Source organism: Pteropus alecto, unplaced genomic scaffold (assembly GCF_000325575.1).
Source record: "Pteropus alecto unplaced genomic scaffold, ASM32557v1 scaffold40, whole genome shotgun sequence".
Classification (NCBI taxonomy): domain Eukaryota; kingdom Metazoa; phylum Chordata; class Mammalia; order Chiroptera; family Pteropodidae; genus Pteropus; species Pteropus alecto.
The window spans coordinates 10,176,180-10,198,767 of record NW_006431919.1 but is presented as its reverse complement, the minus strand read 5'-3'; the positions used below and the strand labels follow the sequence as shown (position 1 = coordinate 10,198,767).

General features: G+C 33.1%; 1 pseudogene; it reads left to right on the top strand.

Annotated features, from left to right (window-relative positions):
- Window positions 1-5,726: 5,726 nt before the first annotated feature.
- On the top strand, window positions 5,727-5,844 carry LOC112475298 (annotated as a pseudogene).
- The last annotated feature ends 16,744 nt before the right edge of the window (window positions 5,845-22,588 follow it).

Genomic DNA, 22,588 nt, shown 5'->3' with positions numbered 1-22,588 from the left:
AGGCATAGGTTCTTATAAGATCTTTCTCAAAAAAATTCATTTCAAGTCTCTCTGTGAACTTGTTATTCTTTTTCCCTCATGAAATCCCAGGCATATCCTCACATTTTCCCTGGCACCGTCAGCTAATAAATAAATAGGTATTTACCAAGTATTGACATGTGCAGCTCAACTTAGCCTAAAACTCTAAACACCTTGCTATTTAAAACACTCTGAAAAAATTTACTTCAGGATAAGAAAGCTGAAAAGGGAAGTAGACTAACTGATATTTCTGCTTTTTCTTGGTATATTTTCCCTCATTCTGTTGCTACATGGAAACACACACACACACACACACACACACACACACACGCGCGCGCGCGCGCGCACGCATCCTATAGCTGCTTTTTAACAAGGGCAGGGAGGAGAAAAGATACCACCCAACTGGCACATTATCATCTGGTGTAAAGGCCTTCGATATAGAATCACTGTCTGTTTTGAGGCACTTTGGAGAGCTCCTAAGAGATCCGACTGAAAGCCACCAGAAGTTTTCTGGTGCAGAAAATGCATCTGAGTGGTGTTGATGATCATCCTCAGTTCCTGAATCACGAGGTAGATCTCAGTATATTTGTACTGATTAGAAGTCCTTTATGTGGAATCTTTAAGGATGCCCACAGCCAATCCCCCTTCCTGGGAGCTACAGCTGACTCATGGAGAACGCACAATTTTGTTGCCAAGCTCTGAAGGTACAGAATGTTTGCCATGCACGCAGTCTCTTCCTGTTACCAGAAAGCTCGAATCTCAGCATCTTGCCTTGAGACTGCTACAGTTATGGGTAGGGAATAGATCCCTCTGCCTTCCACATTCTTCAAGAAACACATATCATTCTCTGAGTGATTCCCTTGAACTCCCAATCTGTGGCTTAAAATAAGGGGAAGAATTCACAGTAGCTAAAAAGTGGAAGCAATCCAAGTGTTTATTAGTGGATAAAGGAATAAGCAAAATATAGTATATGCATACGATGGTATTTTATTCAGCTTTAAAAGGAATGAAATTCTGACATATGCAACAGCATGAATGAAACTAAAGGACACTATGCTAAGTGAAATAAGCCATTCACAAAAAAACAAAAAACAAAACAAAACAAAACTGCATGATTCCAATTACATGAAATTCTTAGAGTAGTCAAAATTAGAGAGAGAGAAAGTGGGATGGTTGCCCAGGGACAGTGGCGAGGGGGGTATGAAGAGTAATCATTTATTGGGTATAGGGTTTCAGTTTTACTGGATGAAATGAGTTCTGGAGATGGATATTGGTGATGGGTATACAACATTATGACAATAAATAAGACAGAGAATTCCTTTGTCATTACTGCTCAATTGACATTACTAAAGCAGCTGGCTACTTCACTTATTTAAAAAGTTTATTCCTACTTGCTTGAATCTTATTTCTAATAGAAAATCCTTTTGAACTTAATCTCCTAAAACCTGAGCAAACCAATATGCTTTCAAGTTAATCAATTCCATCATTTAACAAATACTGCTAGTTGTTGATTAAGGTGTCAGACACTGTGCCAGGTGCTGGGGATATGAGTGAGCAAGCTATGGTTTTTGTCCTCAAGCCCCTCATGGTCTCACAGATTCATGAGGAACATAGCCTGGTGATTTCTTTTATGGAGCTATGTGTACATTTTGGAAAAATGATTTAAGTTGATGAAATATTTGTCAACATTCTAAGGTATTACACATGGCCACTTATGGGGATTTGACATTGAATAGACTATCAGCTAAAACTTTTTGAAATTACTGTAGTTTATTGATGTTATACTTATGAAATTAGATATTTTATAAATACTTGTGTTACTTCCTTTACATTTACATTAATCAGTATCAAATTAATTACTCAGTGAAGAAAGTTATAATGGTAGACCTAATATTGACTTTAGAAAATATTTGGCCAAAGCTTCTCTTTGTACAAAAAGGAAAATGTAGGCCCAGAGAGGCTTAATGCCTGGTCCAAAGCTATCCAGATGATTAATAACAGAGCCAGAATGGGAAATGCAGATTTTCTGACTTCCAGGCCTCATCCCCTATGAAAACAACTTCAATTTGCAGTTTAAGACAACGATAATCACCATAAAGTATTTGTTTCAGCTCTTCTTATTCAGTATTCTGCAATATATGAGATTGTTTCTTGTTTGTTTGATTCAGTCTTCAAAAGATGATTTACCTTTTTTTTTTTTTTTTAAGTTAGGACATTTAACATTTCAATATAGCAGTATGGATGGCAGTTATCAGTTATGATACTGGGGATGCAGAAGAAAAAGAGTGCTTATTACTTCAAGGCATGGGGGATGGGATTCAGTTAGGTAGTTCTGGTTGGCTACAAGTTTGATTTAATGATAGAACTTGGTCTGCACCATTGAGTTGGTGACATTCTCAAACTTTCTCTCTTTCCTTCAGCAGGTATTCTTTTCTTTCTTTCTTGGAATCTTGATTCTACCCAAGTAATTACCAAACTGACAAACAACTGGTTTATTTTGGTTACTTTTTAAAAAGTACTTTGTATTCCTTAAGTATACAGAAACGTAAGCAGCGATATAAGTTTTATTTCTATTAGAGAAAAATTTGTTCATTTCAACTAAGATAGCATAAAGCTTTTGGTATGAGTAGAGAAAAATGAAAAACAAGATGTTCTTTCCTAACATAATAATTCATGCTTTCAAACATTTTTCATTTCCCTTTAGATCATATTAACCTTGTCATCTCCAGCTGCCTGAGGTGGACCCATTTAGTCATTTATCATTTTATTTTAGACTTTGGTCCTCAGCTTTTAAATAAATAAAGAACTCTTGGAAAATTCAAACTCCTATGTGATGTGTAATTACTTAAAGGGACTGTTTTATTTATGAATTATGTAGTCACAAATTAAGTATAAGTTTAAATTCAAGACCACATTGACATATTTTATAAATAATTCTTGAGTAAAATGCTACACTTTTGGGTTTTTTTTAAGAAGCTAAAATATAATTTGTGTTGACACACAGGTTAACAAGAAAATAAAAACAGCACAATCTACTTTTATTGAAAGAGGTAAAAATCTTAAAAACAAGGAAATACATATGTTTCATTAAGACTATATTAAAATATTAAATGACATAGAAAATGTTAATGATACTTTGCTGCATAACTAAACAGGATTAGGGAGGTATGCATTATATGATTTTACATAGATGTATAACTGAATAAACTTGGTGCATTATGGAATATCATGGAATTCTATGAAGAACGAGGTTTAAAATGAATAAGGTAGATCTATATTATTTAAATGGAAGAGTCTTAATGTCTATTTATTTATAGTTTGATTCAAGTTTCCAAAAGAATTATGTGTTAGGAGAGTTTTAAAATCTTAAGCTTAAAGGAAAAACTGTGATGGAATTTTGAGCAGGGTTTAATCTGAAAGGGATCTTAAAGATCATCTGCTCCAACGTTCTTATTGTATAAATGGGGATACTGAGTTCTGAAGGGGAAATGTGACTTCCCTCAGATATCACAGGTAGAAAAGAATCACAGCATCCTGAATTTCACATCTGTATATGGATAAATCTGTCCCTGACGGTGAAATAAATGTAGGAGTGATGCCAGATTGGCTTTCTACATAGGGGACATAACAACAATATTACTTCAAGTTTCAAGAAGACACCTCTTCTACATTAAATGATGCTTCTGATGTTCTTAGGGACAGCATGTCTTAGTGCTTAAGATATTGGGTGTTGGAATCAGAAACATTTGAATTGGAATTCTGTATTTGCCATTTCCAATATTTAACTCTCATTAGTTTAATTAACCTGTCTGAGGAATGGTTTCCTATTGTATAGAATGTGAATCAGAATATTCTGTAAGAACTGATTCAAAGCTTAAGAAACATAGACATATGGAAACATTGTCATTTAACCACTGACAGTTTACTAAGCTTTTAAGAGGTTGCATTGAAACCAAAGATTTGCTTCATGTTCTCGGTCTACAGAGTAGTCTCAGTGCACAATAAGGAATGGAAATGTATCTTTCTCTTATATTTTTCTACACTTAGGTTGATACCTTAATCTCAACTCCTGATTATCCTTTGCTCATGTGTACAAACAATCTATGTGGAAATTGCAAGAGTCATTATCAAATATACTTGGCAATTGTTTACCCAATAGCTGACATTTCTACCAGACTTCATTTTCTGGAGATTTTATAGCACAGTCTTAGACCGATGGTATGTAAAATATAATAGAACCATTTCGAATGATAGTTTTCCAGTTCCGCCAAACTATAAATCTTATCCAGTCGATAGACTATGAATTATGGAATCGAGTATTACATCATTTGCCGTATTTTTTAATTGTTTAATTTATTTGAAATCTATCCAGCTTCTGAATGTCATTTTATTTTGTTTTATGGACTAGTAATAGGCAGAATTCCACCTATTGTAGACCAAGGGGTTATAATATCCATCTACGCATGCCCAAGCAAGTAGGGCAGAAACGAACCCAGGTCAGTCAGCATTTGCTATCACATTGGACCCTAAAATGAATGAGTGATTTAGAAGTTAGTCAACGTGGTTAGAATCAAGCATCAAGACTTTTCCTGAGATATGACTTCAGTTGTATTTATTGTTGCTATATCTCCTTGATGTTACTGGAATACAGTGAGGCTAGAAAGAACATTATCACAATATAAAATTCAATAATGTTAAATCTAGAATTAGCTCTTAATGTTCATTTAAACCAACTCTCTAGTTTTATGAATGTCACACCAGCCCCTGTGACTTTATACCGGTTATCTAAATTTGCTGTCTTGCACATTTCCAATCATTATATAGAAACAAAAATGATAATCCTATATTTGCATGACCTTGATAAAGTTGTGGAAGAAATGACTGGGTGTAAATTAACTGAAAATTCTGAAAACCCACAAGGTAATAATAAAAGGATAATAGGTTATTTTCATTCCAACTTCACACTTAAATAAAGCATAGTTCCATATGGAGTGTAAAATAATGTTTTATTCCATTCCATACAGAACATTAACCTGACTTTTTCTCACCTCTTGGTCTTATCCTTTTATGAGGACTAAGAATCTAAAAACAACCAAATAGGATGTGGGTCGCATGATATTTGTAGAGAAGCTTGAGTGAGACACAGTTCTATATTTAAAGTGAAAATTCTTTGGCCTGATTAAAGAGAAGGTGAATTTATCCAAAGATATTTGTGTATGTATGTGTGTGTGTGTGTGTGTGCATGTGTGTGTGTGTATTTGGGGTCTCTCTCTTTCTCTTGTAAACTTTAGAAGCCATATTCATTTTAATTAATTTAGGGTATATTGGTGGGCGGGAGGTGGAACATGATGATGAAGAAATATTAAAGGCAAAGGGAGCCTTTAATAGTACCTTAAGATATCAAAAGATGAAAAAGTATGATTTTATAAAATATTTTTTGTAATATTTTATAGATTATATGTATACTGTTTCGCTTTAGTTTGCTTCTATGACTACTCTGCCACCGCATAATAGATTCTAATAGGATAAATTTTAGCAGCATTTCTCAAAGTCTGTTACACAAATCACTAATTTTATAAAATGATTCTTCAAGGAGGAAAAACCAACATAATCAAATGAATTTGAAGAAAAATGTGTGCAATGTCTCCCACTTAGAGGAGAATCAGAATGCAGGTTAGTGTTTTATGTCCTCTAAAATGTTCTGTAGCGTCTATGGCCATGCCGCCCTGAACAAGCCCAATCCCATCTGATCTCAGAAACTAAGCAGGGTCGAGCCTGGTTAGTACTTGGATAGGAGACCACTTAGGAAGACAGGTGCTATAGGCACAAAAAATAAGAGATCGTAAACTGACAAGGTCCTTGCAATCTGTGAGGTCAACCAAGGGTTGCTACGCCTAAATAATTAATAAATAAATAAATAAACAAATAATTGTTCTATAGTAAAGAAACTTATTATCTTTGTTTGAGAGTGTATTTCCCAAACATATTCGCTTGTGAAAACACATTTTTTAGAACTTGAGTTAGATGAATAAAGTAATTAAAGAACTGAGCATTGGTTAAATCCCAGGCTAGCCTAGTCAAGGGTTGTTGAAGAAGTGAGATGGGCCTTGGGCATTTGACATATAATACAGGAAGAGAAATCTATGTGAGTTGACTTTACCACTTTCTACTTCCCACAAGTCTTTTGGGAGGCCTGGTAGCTTTGACTTCCCTCGTGATTGACAATTCACAATGTACAAATAGTGATATGTATCAAACAGTCAGGTTTCATTTAATTCATGAAACATATTTCTAAGCTCCTGAAAGGAAAAATGATTTCTCAAGTGAGATAAAATGTCAATCTGGTTTCGGTTTTCAGAGTCCTGCATATTTGTGGTATGTGTGCATGTGCACATGCGCATGCGTCCACACACATACCTACCCTTAGGAAATACAGACTTAAACTTAGCTAAGAACCTGGCTTCTGTGAGAGTCAAAATTACAGCAATTCTAGTTCTTACCAGCTATTTTTTTTAATGCAGTATATTCCAGAAATAAGATCCAGAGACAGGCAAAGTTCGAGTTTCACCACAACCACATGATGAGTGAGAAATAGGTGATAATGATAGCTAATGCCAGGAATCCCAAGCAGTACTGTTTGTTCTGTTCTCTCTCTTTTTAAATTTTATTTGGGGTTTTAATTTTCATTTAATAAGAATAAGTAACTATTTTAAACACAAATATATAATTTCTATCATTCTTCATTAATGGCTTTTAAATTAAATATTCAGTAAATACAAAAGAATATTTATAAAATATATGTAAAGTATAAAGAATAAAGATATGGTAACCCCCAGTGGGCAATTCATTCAGTTCAATTAAAAGATTATTGTCATTAGCCTGAAGTTCTCTGGGTACCCAGTCTTTTGTCTTTCTATCTCCTCCCTACATCCTCAGAGTAAACACTATATTGAAATTTTTTATTGTTTCTTTGCTTTTCTTTAGCTTTTCTTGGAGATATGTGTGTGTCCCTTAAAAATTTTCTGTTTCTTTCGAAATATAGCTTAATGAGATTATTCTGTGTATTCTTTACTTTTCATTCAGTTCACATCTTGTTTTGTGTAGCTATAATAAAATTGTTTCCTCTGCTCTAGTATAGTCTATTGAATTAATGTATCACAAAATTATTTACCTCATCTCTTGTTAGTAGTTATTTGGGTAATTCACTGTTTTTTTCAATTACTAACTATACTTTTATAAACATTCTTAAAGATTTATTCTGCTGCACGTATACAAGAATTGAGAATATATAGGGTGCATAAGTATAGAATATATACTTAGGAATGAAATTGCTGAGCCTTAAGGTGTGTGCAAATTCAACTTTAACAGGCATTTACTAAATTATTTTTCAGTCACTGTATAAATTTACTCTCCTACCAGCACTGTATTCTAGTATCACAACACGGCCGCAGACATTTGATACCATCTATTAATAATTTTTAAAGAGGTATTAAGATCACCCTTTTATAGTCTCTAAGCTGTGATTAAGTACATATTCTTTATAGTTTCTAATCAGTGATTGAGTATGTAATCCTTATCCCCTCACTTAGAAAACATTTACATTCATCAACCCATATTCCTCATAAAATATTCATACATAAATAGTTGTGAATGCAAGGGAGCTAACTCCCCATGATATATGTATAATCGTTGATAGTTTGATTAATGAACATATCTTAATAATGATTGAGATGTATTCCATTGTTGATCACTAAATATGCCCTAAAACTCAAAAGGCACAAAGTGAGACATGAAAATGCAAGGTTAACCAGCATATATACTTAATATGGGAAAATCACAGCCCATCAGTTTTTGCTTAAAAGCCTCTGCATTCAAATATATTTAAAATAATCTTTAAAAAAATGATACTTCTAAAGTTTACTTAAGTCTTTTTAGCCATAGATATATTCTTAAATGAACTGATAATTTAATTATGGCAATATACTTTATAATTAATGTATGTTAAGTGTATGTCTTCCTTTCTTCCTTTGGTGTAATTGAGTGTTTTACTAAATGATGGGTATTATGTTAGGTCTTAATTTAAATAAATGTTTATTTTAAAATATTTTTATATTCTAGATTTACTTAAGTAATATTTTAATCTATCTATATAAGATATATATATATATTTTAATTTTCTATATAGACAGGTAGTGGAAGAAGGAAGGAGTCTAAAATATGTTGACACTCAAGTCGTAATTTCTTAGTCGTGTAACCAAAAACTTGTACATCTTATGTGAGTCATTTCCCTTCTTCATGTCTCTATTTCTCTCATTTACAAAAAGAGGATTTACTCTTGAAAGTCCATAAAACATAGCATAATACAAAAAAATCTTTCCTTGTTGAAGGAATTACAGGCCCATCTTATTGTTATAAAACATATAATGTTTTATATGTAATGTAAGCTGCCTAATGGTAGCTGGTACAACTGAAAGACCTAGATTGATGAAAGGTGAGCAAGTGGGTATTTAAACAACCACTCTCATGAGCCATTTAGGCAAAAGCAATAATAAAAAAAAACCCTGCAACTTACAAGTAAAGTTACAATGAACATTTATACATATATTTATATATATATGATTTATGTATACATATATGTGTGTGTGTGTATTATTTTATATTTTATTTCCATAAGATAGATTTCTGGCATTTGTGTTAGGTCAAAAGAAGGGTACATTTTAAAGTATTTAAATTATGTGCTTACAATTATCCAAAAATGTTGCAATGATTTTTATTACCATTGCTAATGTGTGAGATGTAATATCAGGCTGCTGGCTGCAAGTTAACAGAAAATGTTGAATTCAGTTTATTTAAATAATAAGAAAATTCATAATTTCCTATAACTGGAAGTCATAGAAAAATAAAAATTGTTTCCCACAATAATCAAAATATTTAAATAAATACCTTAATTCTTCACTATATTTATAGAGTTGAAATTCATTCATTTTATTCTGTCTTTATTCACTATATTTATAGGGTTGAGATTCATTCATTTTATTCTGTCTTTATTCACTATATTTGTAGGGTCGAGATTCATTCATTTTATTTTGTCTTTGCTTCAACATCACTTATGCACGTGTGTGTAAGTTTTTTTTAATCAAGTAGAGGGATACAAGTTCAGGACTGTATATAGATAATTCTGAGTGTTAGATTATGTACATCAAGCTCTCTGGTTTGCCTATGCCCTACTGGAAACACTTCAGTGTTTATATATGTGTTGTGGGAAGAGAGGGACAGGAGATGAGAAGGTGAGTTTTTATATAAATGCTGATGAGATAAAGTATTCTGGGGTTCTCAGGTAATTGAATAAATTAACTGAAGTTACATGGTAGGCAAATTAAATCACACTTGAGCCTTAGATGATTCTGGGAGAAGAAAGTATCACTATGTAATACCATTACAAAGAGAGAGCAAGTAGGAGAAAACAGGAAACATTCTTTCTTCAAGTAACCATCCCCCACGGACTTTACAAGAAAGCGCTAGAGAAACAGAGGGCTGAATATCTGTGTAACAAAAATTCAAGGACATGAAATGATTATTCAGACAAGATAAAGGAGTTAACAAAAAATTAATCTTGGTTACCAAATCTTGCCTTTAGTAATCATGCATTGTATGTGGTACCTGTCATAGCTTGTTTTTGTTTGTTTGTTTGTTTGTTTTAATAGATTTTGAGCTTTGTTTTGGAAATATAGCTATTTTTAAATGATACACAAGCCACAGAGAATTCAGTTTGGTTATGCTTATGCAGTAAGGCCTAAGCTCCAGTGAAGTGAAATTCTTTGCAATAAATCTCCAAAAACACCTTGTTGAAGCTAACACAAAATAATTCAAGAAAGCAAAGAGAGCAGATGGCTCTACTCTCGCCTTTCGAAATTATATCACTTCAATTAATAGGAAGCATAAGAAAAAATGTTATATACCTTTTTGGTAATAAGAATATAAATATTCTTTTAATCATAGTTTGGCCATAGCAAAACAATATGTAATTACCATTTACAGTGCTATTTCAGAGTTTTAATAGGCGTTAGATATCTTGTCCTCCAAACAAAGAATATTTTTAAAGCCTTTCTTGTCAGTAGCCCATATTCTCCAGTGTAAGGCAAGTTTCTAATTGCCTCTACATTCGGTGTTTTTATTTGATGCTATCAGGAAATATTGCAAATAAATTTTTAACTTAGAAGTTACTTTAGTAAAGTGAGCAGGTAATAAATATAGAAGTGTATTATAGCGAAAAGAATTTTGTGGTGTTTTTAATTTTTACTTGTGACAAAAGCTAAGCACAACTCGTCTCTGTGAGAACCGCGTGCTGGAGGTTTTGGTCCTAACTTCTCTGTTTGGAGAAGCTTCATCTCTGGTGTGAGGTCCTGTAGTAAACTGGTGAGGGGGAGGAGAAAACAAAAGCAGAGGTCAGCTTTGAAAAGTCCATTTTTATGCATTTTATGCATTTTTTACTACAATTAAATTGTTAGTCCAAATGGAAAATATGATTCTGTGTTCTGTCTCCCATCAGAAATCTAGAAAAAAGGAGAGAAGCATCTTATAATACCCACAAATACCATTTCCACTGTTATTTTATTATTATTATTATTATTATTATTATTTTAAAGTAAGAGTTAGTTAAGTATTTGGTTCATAAAACCTGTGAACAGTTATGCAATTCAGGAAAACCAACTAAACGCTAGTGCCCACAAGGCTAGTGAGTATTCTGACTACATTTCATCCATTCTCCTGGTTAATTAATGCTTATCTTAACACATTAGGGAAGAAAGAAACTCACCACCATGTCATGAATTGACACACCCCTTCCACTAAGCAGATTACTCATCTCTCACTGTTAGAGACATGTTCAACAAGACTAACAATGAGAGAAAGGGACCTTTGAAGTGGTAAGGAACAAGCAATGGAAAAAATAATCATTGTCTTTGAAGTTACACTATCCCAGGAGCCAATTATTCTTTTCAAAAAAAGTTCTCTCTTGTTTAAAAAAATATCTGTGATTAGAAAGAACTTTAGCAATAGAAGGATGCATCTCCATCTCAGGAGCTCAGTAACGCTTCCTGTGAAGCAATATTAAAGAAATGAAGAGCAAATTTGAATTTGAATTAACTAAACTCAAGACTTGACAGGTATGAAATTCAGGCTTCAAAATGTTGAGGGTGAGTTATCATTTTATCAATTCCAATGTGAATTCCATGCATACAATAAAAGGGTCTCCCTTGACTGCCCTTTAAACTTAATTCCATTTCTATTTAATAATTTTCACAGAATTTATCACTATTGGAAATTATCTTATTTCCTTTTCTTCTGTATTATGCTTACTGTCAGTCTTCCTCACTAGCATGTGATTTCCATAAAGCAAGGACTTTGTCTTGTTTTAAATTTCTAATGTCTGAGGAATTTGTATTCAATAAATATTTGTTAAATGAGTTAACAAAAGAGAACAAAATAATGAAAATAAACACTGCTTTGAGGTAGATTAGAAGTGGTCTCACTCTCTCCCAGCTTATAATATTATTGGCTAGTCAATAAACCTATTGAACTAAGTTTGCATACCTGTCATATTAGCTAGAGGCAGAATGGCACAGGCATTGAGACCCTTACCTCTGGATACAGAAAGACCTGAGTCTTTCTGCTTGCACAATGGCTAGCTCTCGGATTTATGAGAAATCACTTAACCATCTTGGCTCTCAGTTTCTTTTGCTACAAAATGGAGATAATACTTTATAAGGCTTTGGGGAAGTTATAACAGTAACCTATGTAATAAGTATTTGGCATTGTATTAAGTACTCAGTAAGTGGTTGCTCTTAGGATTTGTAATAGGAATCTGTGTGGCTTCCCCTGTCCATAAGTCATCAATTGCAATAACTGTCAAATAGAATTTTTCTTGATGTCCTTTAATTCTACATGTCAAAGTTTATATTTAGAATGGGATCTTCATTTATATGACAAATAAGGAGTTGACACTACAGTTATATTTTAAATATTTTCTTCTCGGAGGCAATTTAACCATCTATATTTTGGAAATATTTCTAAGCTTTCTTCTGCATGAATATACCTCCAGCAGTTACAGCAGGGAATGCCTCTTTGTGACAATTTAGTATTCTTTGTTTCATATTGGATTCAGCTCATTGAAAGTAAGTGATAAATCAAGGGTATTTACCTGCAATAGATTTATGATTTTACAAAAGCAATTCTAGTAAATACAAATGACTTGGCTTTATTTTAACATCACTTCAGAGTCAAGAGAAGAATGTGAGCTGAATTAAGTCAGAATTTGAATGCCTGTATAACCTTGAGACATGGATATCGTCTAATCCTAGTTTTGTGGGTCCCCCTCCCAATGCTTTCTAGCTACATAGGAAAAAGTATGACTCAGTCTGTTTTCTTTGAATTTGGAAAATAACCTCATAAAGGAAAATAATTTTTATCCTAAGATATTTGAGCTTTAAGTTAAGAACTATATTAATAACTTTTCTTCTCAAGTAGTAACATTATTTAAGTCCTAGCACACAACACTCTCAGAAGGCATTTTCTATATATTTAATACAGAATCTTTTACAAAAATAATAATAATTAAAGATCAGGAGAATATAACAACAGCTTCTAACAACTGAGTACCTCTTAATTATACATGTTAATGGAAATGGGAAATACTTCAGAGAATTCAAACTTAAAGCAAGCTTCAAATTATTTACATATTGCTCTGAGATATTTATATATTTCTCTGATCAGAATATATCTAAGATTTGTGTTAATCAAATGAGAAATGACAGTAACTAAATTAAAAGGCCCAAAGCAAAAACGTTTTCTATTCAAGTTCACTTTTGAGACAGAAATAAAATGTAACTTCTTTGGTTAAAACCAAAAAATATATAACAATTTCCCCCATCCCTTTTGTCATCTGTCTTTATTTCCACCCCCACCCTCCTTCCTTTAATCTTTATACCTCACATCTGCTTTTGAGGTTGTGGAAGAAATTTAGCATTACAATATAAGCGATATTTACTTTTTGTTAAAATTGAACCATAAACTTCACATGGAAATAAATCTGATAAAGTTGGATTAGCTGTCATCAGACCATCTCATTATTTAAAAAAATACCTATAAAAGCTGAATAGAATAACTTAAAATGTCAATCATTTCTTTTTGTGTGTTCTGCATGGCAGGTAAAATTATTGAGAGAAGGGATGCAAAAGAGCCGAACTTCAGTTTTACTTTTACCCTGAGAGCGTGTTGTAAAACAGCGGTCAGCAACCTACAGTCACGACCCCATTAATGTTTTCTATTATTCTCGGTTCTAAATGTGGTCTTGGGAAGTAGGTTTCATATAGACAGTAGTGGTTTCAACAGGCAGAGATCATAGTGTTGAAGTTGAGAAGGAAGCAGGGAAGCAACTTTGAAAGTCACCCTTCTTAGCTTCTATACCAACTCCTAAGCTATATATTCAGAGGAGAAGATAAGATGTCCTAAAAGTGAGAACTGCTTGAAGGCTGGAGAACAGGGCAGATAGTTCAGATTTGCATACTGTTGTTTAAGATAGGGCTTAAATTCAGAGCGCAGCTACAGAGACATCCAGGAGAGGCATAACCTAGGAATAAGGATCATGCTAAAATTTTAAGGGAAAAAAATGAAATAGACTCACACACACACACACACACAAAGCCTAAAACCAAAGTTAGACATGGTTAAGGTGATGCCTGTAATTTAATTGCCCAATAGATTATAATACTCTTTAGAAGAAGGTAACATTATATATGTCAATCACATATCTTTCATAATGCCCAATGAACAGTAAAAGAAATACATGAGGAAAAAAGAAGTGACAGGTAATCAAGAGGGAAAAAGATTCAGTGGTAGCATAACCAGAGATGATCAAAATACTGATTGTAGACAAAGTCATTAACATAACTATAATCATATATTAAAGATAACTTAGAAAAGGATGAAAAAACTGGAGAAAACCCAAACTATACAACAAGGAAGCTTAGAGTACACTAAGCAGAATAAATACCAAGAAATCTGCACCTAGGTATATTATATGTAAAATGTAGTAAATTAGAGATAAAGGGAAGGTATTATAGGAAACCAGAGGAATAAAACACTTTACTTATAGACAATTAAGGGTAAGAATTACAACAGACTTCAAAAACAATGTAAGTATGATGAGTGTGAAGTATTGAAATTTTTTAAAAAGCTAGAATTCTATATCCAATGAAATTATTCTTCAAAGTGATGGAGAAATAAAGGTATTTCACAAAGGTAAAATGTTATCAGTAGACCTGCCTTGCAAGAAATTTCAAAAGAAGTTATTTAGAAAGAAGGGAAATTACATAGCTCAAAAGTGCAGATCTGCATACAGAAAGGAAGAATGTTAGAAAAGGAATTAATTAAATTAAGTGTTTTTTGTTTTTTATTCTTAGTTAAGCTGAAAAATCACTAAAATAATAATAGTAACAATGTATTGGTGGCAATATTAACAATGTAATCTGATGTAATTACAGCACCCAGATAATTTAAAAAGGTAACTGGAATATCACAACTAAAAAGAGGGCAAAATTAGGAATATTCTGATAAAAGATACATGTTGTACATATGAAGCAGAGTTGTGTTATTTGGAAATGGACTTATATTAGTAAAAATCATACATTGTAAATTATGGGGTAACCACTAATTTTTTTTAAAGAAGTCTAATTGACATGCTGAGAGAGAAGATAATTGAAACATACGAAATTCTCAGTTATAAACAGAAGACAGAAAAAGTGAGGAAAGAGCAACAAAGAACAATTATGAAGAATGGAGAACAGTTTTAAACATGGTAGATATTAATCTAACTATAACAATAATTTTAAATGTGAATTGTCTAAAAAACAGAGATTTACCGAGTAAAAAAAAAAGATCCAATTATACTATACCTGGTCTAATAAAAACCCATTTTAATATAAAGATTTAGCTGAGTTAAAAGTAGAAAGATAAAGAAAGATATATCACACTGATATTATCAAAAGAGAGCTGAAGTACTTACGTTAATTTGAAACAAAGAAGACTTTGATAAAAGCAGAATTATCGAGGATCAAGAGGGGCATTTCATTACACATGATAAAGAAGTAAATTCTCTAAGAAGACATAAGAATTCTAAATGTTCATGTACCTATCAACAGATGTCAAATTACATGAGGTAAAACTGACAGAAATAGAAAGAGAAATAGATAAATACACTATTATAGTTAGAAAATTCAGCCTCCACTTTGTCAGTAATTGATAGATCAAACAGGCAAAAGATTGGTAAGATTATAGATGAAGTGAACAATGCTATCAGTCAATCTGATATAATTGACATTTAGGGAATACTCCATTTCATAATAGCAGAATATACATTCTTCTGTAGCCCACATGGAATTCTCGCCAAGATACCTGATGTTAGGCCATGCAACACACATTAACAAATTTAAAAGATAGAAATCATACAAGGTATGTTATCAGACCAAAATTGAATTAAAACTAGAAATTAATTTTAAAAACATAGCTGGAAAATCCCCAAATATTTGGAAATCAAACAACATACTACTAAACAGCATATACGTCAAAGAATACTTCCCAAGAGAAATTAAATTTTTTTTAACTAAATCAGAATGAAAATATATAACTAATTGAAATTTGTAGAATGCAATGAAAATAATTCTTAGAGGGCAATTTATAGCTTGAAATGCATATATTAGAAAAGGGGGAAGATCTGAAGTCAATATTCAAAGTCTAATTTTTTTACCTTAAAAAAACAGAAAAAAGAAAAAAGTCAGTTTAACAAATAAAAGAAAAGGGATATTAAAAACTAATGCTAAAGTCAATAAAATCGAAAACTAGAAAACAATAGAGAAAAGTTCTTAAAGCTTTTGAGGACAGTCTCAAGCCATTGAACTTTGAGGCATTAATGTCAGGGTGTAGTGAATCTAAGTTAATTAGACCCATACTGATAGATGACTACTAAAATTAGAATCTTTCCTTTGGAGTTGACAAAATGACAGCCTAAGTGAATTTTGCTCCCTCTTGAGAAAATGCTAGAAACAAGATACCATCTGGTAGGTGTATGTACACGTGTAGGTGCATAAGAATTCATCATGTCCTTTTGAGAAAAATAATGTGGCCGAAAATTAAAAGTTCACATTTTGAATAGTGTATTTCACAGGTTTATTGGCTTTACACCAAATGTTCTTCCCAGTATTTTGTGGAATAAAGAATGATAGGTTATAGAATATATTTCACAACACTATAATTATGATAGTAAATTTGAGTAAAAGTTACACACATCTTGAAGTATTAAATGCAGTCTCAATATAGGTGACCACAGATATTCCTAAATATGTTTAATTGACATTTTTACAGTAAGGTGATAAAGTGTGGTGTGTGACTTATTTAGATAGCATTTGGCCACCAATATTTCTCTCTATATATGTTTACTCATATATGTATACATATATGTATACATATATGAGTAATGCTAGAAACAAGATACCATCTGGTAGGTGTATGTACACGTGTAGGTGATAAAGTGTGGTGTATGACTTATTTAGATAGCATTTGGCCACCAATATTTCTCTCTATATATGTTTACTCATATATGTATACATATATGAGTAAACATATATATTTGTCTTTGGGGTGTGGTTACCATTATGAATGTGTAAAGAATATATATATGTATGTATATATACATACATATGTATATATATGTGTGACTGTATATGGTTGACTGTGTATATATATATGTATGTATATATATGTATATATATATTCATAGATATGTTCCAAGCTTATTTATCAATATAGTAATATCTAACAAAATGATAGCAAATTAAAACCAACAACTTAAAATCAATGATAAGAAAGTTACAGGTATCACAGAAGGTAAAAGAGGTAGTTTAACTTTAGAAAATTAATTGCTATAATCCATCAAATTAAGAAATTAAATTAGAAAAGCCCGAATGTTAATAAACATTAAAAAAACAATTCGATAAAATTCATTATATTTCATCATTGTTTTTTAAGTAACGAACTAGGAAAGTCCTGATAAAATTTGTTCACAAAATTTCTACCAGATTTATACTTCTAAGGAGAATACAGTTGATATAGGCAAAAACGCTTACGGCATTGTTGACGAAAGAAATGTCCAAACCTGTAGAGAATTTTAATGAATTTATTTGTGCCAAACTGATGGCAATTGCCAGGAAGCAAATTCTCAACGGATTGAGAAAATGCTCCAGAGAATGGCAGTTTTGCAGCTCATTTTACACCTTAGAATTGAAGAAGTCATAAAGAGAATTACATGAAATCATTGGTGGTAGATTAAAGGGATAGGAGAAAGCAAAGCAGAGAAATCTCTGGTATTGGATAAAAAATAAAGCGAAGAGACACACTTCTATTACATTGATAGGTACAGGATAGTTAATATAGATGGTATTCAGGGACCAAGAAACACTGAAAGGTTCTGTGGTCTCCTGCTCTGGTGCAGTGGGTTGTGCCCTGTGGGATCCAGAAAAAGGCGATTACTCTGATATTCCAAGGATGTGTTATCTTAGACAAATAGACTCATTTAAGGTAAAGATTGATCTTTGTCAAGGAAGCTAGTGGCCCAGGACATGACTACAAACTATGACCTGCTTTTAGTTAGGATCATCCTATGTGGTTAATTGTGATCTCTGAGTTCATAGGGCCCACCATGCTGGCCTCCCCTGAGCTTGTCAGGTTTAGTATGTGGCCCCAATTTTTGTCCACAGTATCAACAAGATCAAGCCAAGTGTATAACAAATGCTATGTTTTTAAAGGGACCAGAGGACAAATGCATTGCAATGAAATTGGGGATGCATTGAGGACAAATACCATTTCAGAGAGGGGAGAATCTTTATAAGAGAGTGGATAATTATCTGCTGACCAACTGTTTTTCTTGTTGTTGTTGTTGTTGTTGTTTTTCTCTCGGGAGCTTTTATTAATTCTGGGCTTAGGTTGAGGCTCTTATATACCCTAGGCAGATGACTTAAGTTGGACACCGGAAAAGTTTGACTGAGACTATGGGGCTATAGTGACAAACTAGAAAACCGTGGAGCTTAAAATTCATGGCTAGTGTTCTGCAGGGGACATTTTCTGCATTTGGAGGCTGCATTATCATCCTGACTGTACCTTTTATAAGTAAGTAGCCTAAGGTTACTTGGTATTGACATATGTCTTGGTCTGCTTGGGCTGCCATAATAGAATACCACAGACTGGGTAGTTTAAACAACAAAAATGTGGGATATTCTACAGTTCTGGAGGCTGGAAGTCCCAGGTCAGGGTCTGGCAGGATTAGTTTCTGGTGAGGACACCCTTCCTGGCTTCCAGATGGCCATTTTGTCTTCATATGGCCTTTCCTCTAAGCCAACTGGAAGAGAGAGCTTTCTAGTGTTTTTTCTTAAAAGGATTCTAATCCTACCAGTTTAGGGCACCACTCTTAGGACCTTATTTAGCCTTAATTGCTTCATTAGAGGCCCCATCGCCAAATACTGCTACAATCTATGGATTTTTAGGGGGTATACAAATATGTTTTTCCTTTTTACGAAAATATGTTTTTCCTTTTTTACAAAAAAAAAGTATATACTAATAAATAAGAAATAAAATCCTTAAGCCAAACTATCCATTTACATGATTAGTTCCACGTCTGTCCAGAGGGAAGATGAGTGATATTCACTTTTTCTTGGTTAAATTTCACTTTTGGTTAAGAGTATTCTTCATTTGATTTTTTGATAAATAGATCTACATAAATATATTAGTAAGAAACTCGGTTTCATACTATTTTAAATATTATAAAAAAGTTGTAATTGGGTTTCATTATGGACTCAAAGTTTAAAGAACAGAATTGCCATGTCGTGGAGTCTGCTAGAGTCTTGGATGTGAAAATTTGGCCATCATTATTCCCTTCCCTCAGGCAAATGCAGTGTCTGCTGCCAGGTCCTTGAACTTCCAGAAAATTACATATATACACCTTCAAGTAGAGATTTAAAAGATACAAAGATCCTATGTGGGAATAAAGTGGGAAATTGAAATTAATAAGGCATAATGGTCATGTGAAACCTTTTGTCCACTCTGTTCTTTGGAGTCCTGAAATTTATATCTCACTGTAATTACAGTGAATCGAAGCATGGTCTAACTCAGAACAGGGAGATCTCTTCACTGTCTAAACACCCCAATATAAGGGTGAATCTGAACAATGTTTTTCCGGAGTGTTAGTGTCGTTCTTTTCCTTCTTTAGATTGCCATGCTTTGTTGTCATTGTTGTTGTTCAAGATGAATGTCAAGAAAGGTTATAAATATCATGTTCCAGCAATGCGCTTTTATTTTACTTCTTGTGTTTTGCTCAAAGTGAAGGAGAAGAAAGAGGGAGTTTGTGACTACACCAGATGAATGAAATTCAACCCATCTTTAAAATCTTTTTTTCTCCTTAAACTTTCAACCATTTAGGAATTTCTAATTCATTCTTTAAACTCTGAAAATGCTTTAGCAATTTGGATAGCCAACCAAAACACTGACATTTTCAAATGACGTCAAAGAGTCTCCTTGACTTGAAACTTAAAAACGAGCCATCAATTTTAGTCTCACTGTCATTTTAGAACTGCAGTTAAACATGCCATATGTTAGCTAATCTGCAAATAATATGCTTGTGATCATTTGTGGAATTTCCCTCCTCCGGACTTCTATTCCAAGCTCCACTTAAATAAAGGAGTGTCTTGTGAGTTAGTTTCCACGCTTTCCTTCTATGGGCTGAAGATTTTGAAGGCCTCGAAGTAGCCACACATAAGCACAATCTGAATTTAGCATAAAAGGATTAGGTTCATGGGGGGAAGAGACACAGAAGGATAATAGAATCTTTATCACCTTTTCATCGATAGTCAAAATTAACTAGCCGTTACTGAGTATCTGTAATTCATTAAATAGCTCTGTTAGGAATAATAAGTAAGTGTAACACATAGTTTTACCTTCAAGGAATGTGTCATATGATTGAAGAGACAATGTTCAGACACCACATACAGCCACCAATTATATGAACTAATAGATGCATGGGAGAAAAGTATGAATTAGAAGAGTCGGGAGAAGGGAAAATCATACCTTTGAAACTCGTCTTTTCTCCTTCTGGCAAATTATCCATTTTTTAAGAACCCACTTAAGGTTACTTCCTCCATATATGTTTTCCTGGCCCACCTTTGGCATTCCTCCCACCCACAGATAGGTGGAAATCTTCCTTTTACTTTGTTCTCACAGCATTTAGCTCATGTTGCTAGGAATTTCATGAGCTGAGTCTTTCCCTTCAGCCTGTTATCTAAAGAGGATTACAACTTCACTTAGAAAGCTCCCCTCCGCACACACACACACACACAACATGAAGAAAAGTGTCACCTCTGTTTTAGGGTAAGTGGTTTTGGTCTTGAATAATCTAGTGAGAAGCAGGATGAGAAGACAAGTCGTCTTTGGACCAACTTCAGGAGGGGATGTGTATCTTAGTGTTTGGAGATTAAAAGGATATATTAGAAAATTTGCTAGGTATTTATGAATCAGACTTTTCTGTAATGGCCTTCAGAATATGTGAAGAAAAATAAGAATCTCTCATTAATATTTGGTTGTAAATATTTCTGCATAATAGCAATAGCCTTTAGATACTGAATTATATGAGTCATGGTTTCATAACCACATAGCCATGGCATCATGGACCCAGAACACCTGAATGTTACACTTTTCACAGTGCATTGAAATAATCTATTTGTAGTGAGGTAATATTTTGATATGATAACTCCTGGAGATAGCTTCACCTATCAGTTATCCTCCCCTACACCACACCCCACTTTTTACATAGCTATTCATGTTAAAATAGATCAGAGTAATGAATCAAATGTACAGAAAAAAAAAGTTAAAATCAAGAATGCTTTTGAAACTTTTGAGGGATAATTGAACCTTGAAAGCAAGAGATTTTAGTTTGTATGAGCTTGTTAATTTAAAATTCAAAAGGCTAAGCCCTGAAAGAAGTTTATAACATAAAAAAATATATATTTTAAAGATAATAAAGACAGACAAATCTGCCTTCACCCATAAAGCCTAGAAATGTCACTCAATATTTGAACTCAGGGTTCCCAGAACTACATAGTTAGCTATTTCTCCTGATAAATAATTTATCAAAATCATTCGAATGCTGTTTATGAGATCATACATTTTATTACTGTAAATTATTAACAACATGATTGTGATATATTTTATATATTCCTGTTTTAGTTAAGTTGAGGATTTTCTGTATATACAACAAGCAAAAACAACTACAGCAACAGTCATAAAATTAGACTCCATTTTTTCTCTCTCACGTAAGTCTGGAGGTAGATAAGCCAGGACAGGTGAGAATGTTTCACACTGTGACCCAGGACTCTAGGCTCCTGTTGTTCTGGTCCAACACTCTAACACATGGCATCCACTTTTAAGGTCACGTCACAGTTCAAGTTGGCTGCTGGAGTTTTGGAAATTCATCAAATGGCTAAGGAAGATATAAAATAAAAATAATATAGCTGAATTTAGCTCCTAATGAGCCAACTTTCTGGAAATTTAACATAATACTTCTCCTTACACTTCATTGGCAGTACGTAAATCATATGACCCTACATAGCAGGCTGAGAAATATAGTCTTTTGTTCTTTGCAGCAATAGATGGATGGATGGATGGATGGATGGATAGATAGATAGATTCTAGTACTAAAAAGGAAGAAGAGAATGGATCCTGAAGTAGGAAAATGACTTTGTTTCCCTGAATTAAAATGTGGTGCTTTTTAATTAAAGACTATGGATAGGAGAGATTTATAGAGAAAAATGGATTAAAAGTCACTCCTAATCATATTTCTTCAAGATAAGCACTTCTTTATACCACTATGTATTTCTTCCCTAGCTTTCCTCAGTAAATAATTTGAGGATTATTTCTTTCTAAAATTTCATTCGATGGCATGAGAATTTGCAAAGTGGGAATAAGGGAAATGTTCTGGGAGTGGAGACAGGAGGCCTAGCTAGTTTTGAGGTGCTATAGGAGAACAAAGGTGGTTAGTAAGGACTGAGAATAAAGTGCTTTGAGTGTTAGTGGGATTCTTTCTTATGTTCAGCAGAATGCTTTAGGAGTTTTTTCACAAAACGCATCTAAATATATATTGTAGGAATTTCAACCAGTAGTTTGGAATATTGTAAAGAAGGGAAAGACTAGTCATAAAGTTTTACAGTGACAATGCAGTCATGAGATAACAACATCCTGAGGAATAGTACGTATTGTGAAATGGAAGGAATGTAATAGTGCAGAAATAGGAAATGATGGGCTATGGTGCAGGCTGGATAAATAGTTGATTTAAGATTTCCTATCCTTATCTGAGAGAAGGGGTTAATGAAATAATAGGTAGTAAAGTAGGACCATGAGAGAAGGAAATATAAGCGATGAATAATATTTAAGGTAATTTGGAATCATAAAGTATCTAAAAATCAGAAGCAGCATTCCT